Source organism: Schistocerca piceifrons, unplaced genomic scaffold (assembly GCF_021461385.2).
Source record: "Schistocerca piceifrons isolate TAMUIC-IGC-003096 unplaced genomic scaffold, iqSchPice1.1 HiC_scaffold_1344, whole genome shotgun sequence".
Classification (NCBI taxonomy): domain Eukaryota; kingdom Metazoa; phylum Arthropoda; class Insecta; order Orthoptera; family Acrididae; genus Schistocerca; species Schistocerca piceifrons.
Genome location: NW_025727174.1, coordinates 122501 through 127500, shown reverse-complemented (window position 1 = coordinate 127500; position 5000 = coordinate 122501). Strand labels below are relative to the sequence as shown.

Here is a 5000-nt window from a genome sequence, read left to right as displayed (position 1 = left end):
CAATCTCGTGCGGCTAGAAGCCGCCTGTCCCTCTAAGAAGAAAAGTAATCGCTGACAGCACGAAGGATGTCACGCGACTAGTTAGCAGGCTAGAGTCTCGTTCGTTATCGGAATTAACCAGACAAATCGCTCCACCAACTAAGAACGGCCATGCACCACCACCCACCGAATCAAGAAAGAGCTATCAATCTGTCAATCCTTCCGGTGTCCGGGCCTGGTGAGGTTTCCCGTGTTGAGTCAAATTAAGCCGCAGGCTCCACTCCTGGTGGTGCCCTTCCGTCAATTCCTTTAAGTTTCAGCTTTGCAACCATACTTCCCCCGGAACCCAAAAGCTTTGGTTTCCCGGAGGCTGCCCGCCGAGTCATCGGAGGAACTGCGGCGGATCGCTGGCTGGCATCGTTTATGGTTAGAACTAGGGCGGTATCTGATCGCCTTCGAACCTCTAACTTTCGTTCTTGATTAATGAAAACATACTTGGCAAATGCTTTCGCTTCTGTTCGTCTTGCGACGATCCAAGAATTTCACCTCTAACGTCGCAATACGAATGCCCCCGCCTGTCCCTATTAATCATTACCTCGGGTTCCGAAAACCAACAAAATAGAACCGAGGTCCTATTCCATTATTCCATGCACACAGTATTCAGGCGGGCTTGCCTGCTTTAAGCACTCTAATTTGTTCAAAGTAAACGTGCCGGCCCACCGAGACACTCAATAAAGAGCACCCTGGTAGGATTTCAACGGGGTCCGCCTCGGGACGCACGAGCACGCACGAGGCGGTCGCACGCCTTCAGCTCGCCCCACCGGCAGGACGTCCCACGATACATGCCAGTTAAACACCGACGGGCGGTGAACCAACAGCGTGGGACACAAATCCAACTACGAGCTTTTTAACCGCAACAACTTTAATATACGCTATTGGAGCTGGAATTACCGCGGCTGCTGGCACCAGACTTGCCCTCCAATAGATACTCGTTAAAGGATTTAAAGTGTACTCATTCCGATTACGGGGCCTCGGATGAGTCCCGTATCGTTATTTTTCGTCACTACCTCCCCGTGCCGGGAGTGGGTAATTTGCGCGCCTGCTGCCTTCCTTGGATGTGGTAGCCGTTTCTCAGGCTCCCTCTCCGGAATCGAACCCTGATTCCCCGTTACCCGTTACAACCATGGTAGGCGCAGAACCTACCATCGACAGTTGATAAGGCAGACATTTGAAAGATGCGTCGCCGGTACGAGGACCGTGCGATCAGCCCAAAGTTATTCAGAGTCACCAAGGCAAACGGACCGGACGAGCCGACCGATTGGTTTTGATCTAATAAAAGCGTCCCTTCCATCTCTGGTCGGGACTCTGTTTGCATGTATTAGCTCTAGAATTACCACAGTTATCCAAGTAACGTGGGTACGATCTAAGGAACCATAACTGATTTAATGAGCCATTCGCGGTTTCACCTTAATGCGGCTTGTACTGAGACATGCATGGCTTAATCTTTGAGACAAGCATATGACTACTGGCAGGATCAACCAGGGAGCTGCGTCAACTAGAGCTGAGCAGCCGGCCGCCCGGGAGTGTGTCCCGGGGGCCCGCGCGAACACGCAAGCGTCCGCTCAATCATTCTGCAAACAGGAGGAGGCTGAGCTCCCCTGCACAATACACCTCGAAACCCTCTCAGGTCCCGGCGGCGCGCAGCGCCGTCCCAAGTACTTGGTCGGGTTCGAGAGAGGCGCAATCGCCCGGAGTTAGGCGAGTAGACGCTTTCGGTGCGACCACCCGTGCTCCCAACTGAGCTTGCCGCTGCCGACAGAGGCCCGGGAGCGTGCTGTCGTGGCATTGCCGGCGGGAGACAACACGCGCCACCTACGGTGACCGGCAGCTCCAACGCCAGCGCCACAGAAGGACAAAAGCCCCACTTGGGTGCCGAAGCGAACTCTCCCAGCACAGCGCACGCGCCAACACATCCGCACAGCTGCGATACAAACCACCAGCGAGAACCGCTGGGGCGACCGAGCAGCAGACGGCGTCGCGGCGCCGAGCGCCGGGCGGCGGCGCATCCTCAACGCACACAGTCCTCAATCGGACCAGCACACTGAAGATGTCCACCGCGCTTCGCACCGGGCCCGCGAGGACCTACTTTGGCCGCACGGCGCCGCGCGCAGGGTGCGCCGGCGCGCAGCTGCGACGCCTGCCGCGTCCGTCGGCCGGCGCGCCTGCCACTGGCCGCCCCCACCAGCCGGCTGTAGCGCGTGCGCCCACGCACCGCGCGGCCAGCACGCCGGGAGGCGCCCCCTCACCGGCCGGGGACGGTCCCACCCAGCCACCGCCGCGTATCGCTTCACACCCAGATGCCGTTCAGTTTCGTCGGCATGGTGGGTATCGCTGGAACAACCGGTTAGTACCTCAACCTATCGTCGCCATCACCGATTCACCCCTAGCGAGAACAACCGCACCACAACAGGTTACCATTTGTTCATTTGCGTAACTTCACCAGAAAACGCAGGCGTCCATCGCCATTTGCAACTTCAACGATTATTGCATGCCTGTGTCAGGTGTCACGCCACACTACGTCTGCCCACATACACGCAACAAAATGTGCACGCCTAGACAATACGTGGAAGGTGGCCCCCGTACGTATGCGATGTCCATTGCTCGAACGACTGTCAACCGGCCTCTGTAGCATGTCGCAGATATGGAACGCGGTGCACCATGCCATCACGGTGTGTGAGGAGAGACGACTAGGTCCGAATACATCAACAGACAGCTCATGCTGATCGCCATCCACGGCGTCCGTTCCTCCCACACGTCTCTATGGCGTACCACACTGCAATCCAGCTCTCATAGGGAGACGACACGTAGCTGCGTGCACAATATTTGCACTGTATGGTCCGCCGTTTTTGGGCGCAGTCGTTGTGCGGTCACACATGTGCCACGATGTATCATTCAGTACATAAGGACGAATGTGCAGTACAGATTGTGGTTCACGCGTACGACATCAGCGGACAGTTGACACAGGCCGCACCACAACGTAGCCTGAGTACGTCGCATGCGAAGGGCATTGAACATGCAAACTTCTCACCAACCAGCTTGCGAAGGCAGGGGGCAAGGTGGGGACGTGGGGAGGGGCGGCATGTACGTCCTGCTGCCATCCACATTACAGTGTACAGCAGGAGCATGTGGAAAGTGAGCAAGACTTGCAAGGTGTTTAACATGAAGCGATACACAGGGGTGCGGGCAGTGCGAGTAGCGAACTATATTGCGAGGGTTGCGGGTGGGCAACACTACAGTAATTGAACGAGTCGTATAACAATTACAGAGCAGGTTTAGGCGACAACGTGGGTTACGTTAAGGCGACAACATGGGTTAGGTTAAGGCACAACATGGGTTAGGTTAAGGCACAACATGGGTTAGGTTAAGGCACAACATGGGTTAGGTTAAGGCACAACATGGGTTAGGTTAAGGCACAACATGGGTTAGGTTAAGGCACAACATGGGTTAGGTTAAGGCACAACATGGGTTAGGTTAAGGCACAACATGGGTTAGGTTGAGGCACAACATGGGTTAGGTTAAGGCACAACATGGGTTAGGTTGAGGCACAACATGGGTTAGGTTGAGGCACAACATGGGTTAGGTTGAGGCACAACATGGGTTAGGTTAAGGTACAACATGGGTTAGGTTAAGGTACAACATGGGTTAGGTTAAGGTACAACATGGGTTAGGTTAAGGTACAACATGGGTTAGGTTAAGGTACAACATGGGTTAGGTTAAGGTACAACATAGGTTAGGTTAAGGTACAACATAGGTTAGGTTAAGGTACAACATAGGTTAGGTTAAGGTACAACATAGGTTAGGTTAAGGTACAACATAGGTTAGGTTAAGGTACAACATAGGTTAGGTTAAGGTACAACATAGGTTAGGTTAAGGTACAACATAGGTTAGGTTAGGTTAGGTTAGGTTACACGTTGTTGTACGGAAAGGTGTAGGGGGGGGGGGGGGCGGGGGCGGCAGGTTCGTTGATAGTGATTATAGTAAGTGAATGCTTGTGACATGATCAGATTTGTCACGTCAGGATGCACCTTTGGCTTATTAGAGGCGGCGCTCCAATTCTATGCTTGTGTGAGACCTGTGTCTTTGACTCATGTCATTGTTTGTGCGCTGTGACAGGAGGTACTATTGTGATGTTGGGTGCACCGTTGTATAGGACATGTGTGGGTGTTGGTGCCTGGTCTGCGCAATGGTGGATGTCGAAAGGCTGGGATATTGTATTTTCCGCACGGACCTCCTGGTCTGGTTGTGATAGTGTGGATTGTGTAATGTGGCGGAGAAGATGCACTGGATGTTGTTCCATGCTGGTGCTTACATATTGTATGTGCGCCTGTTAGAAGCAGAGAGTGGTGCGTGATCAGAGTGTCTGGCTGACGTGTGGTTCCCATTTTGGGCAGACTCTTTCAGCATGTATACGGACAGTTGTGTATATTTGCTGTAGTTTGATGGCTCTGCATTGATTACTAATCAGCGCCGTGTGTACGGGTAATCTGGTTCCAGTCCAAAATGTTCCATCTGTGTACATTAGTGACAAAGACTCCCCCCATGCAGTGGGGCTCGGTCTGTTATAACTCTTCCGCGTAATATATTTGCCCCACGTTTTTGCGACTGCGAGTGCGAGTGCAACGCGCATGGGGACCGACATGCTGATGGCTCGGTATCGGACGCCGTACAGTGAGCAACGCGATCGCGTCTCTCGCTCGTAAGTGGTACAGGTCGCGGCTCATGTATACGGACAGCGGGAATGTCGCATATTGGAAATAACTCTTCATGAAACGCAAGTTATAGGGGTGGATTGCACTTTACGAGTGCGGGAAACGTCCGCCGTTCATCCGCTGGAGGTGCGAGTTTGGCGGTTGGGGTGGTGCACGAACGGGTGCGGGTGGCGTCATTGCCGGTCCACGGCTTCGTGCGGCAGAGCCACTGGAGATTGGGTGCTATGGTCGACAGAGGCTGCAGCCTTTGTG

General features: G+C 53.9%; 1 non-coding gene across 1 annotated transcript in view; it reads right to left on the bottom strand.

The window, feature by feature from the left end:
• LOC124732442 overlaps positions 1-1524 on the bottom strand; it is a 1909-nt gene extending 385 nt beyond the window's left edge. Inside the window, exon 1 of the ribosomal RNA XR_007008708.1 lies at positions 1-1524. This exon is cut by the window's left edge and continues 385 nt beyond it. This is a non-coding gene — a ribosomal RNA (small subunit ribosomal RNA).
• Between the last annotated feature and the right edge of the window lie 3476 nt (positions 1525-5000).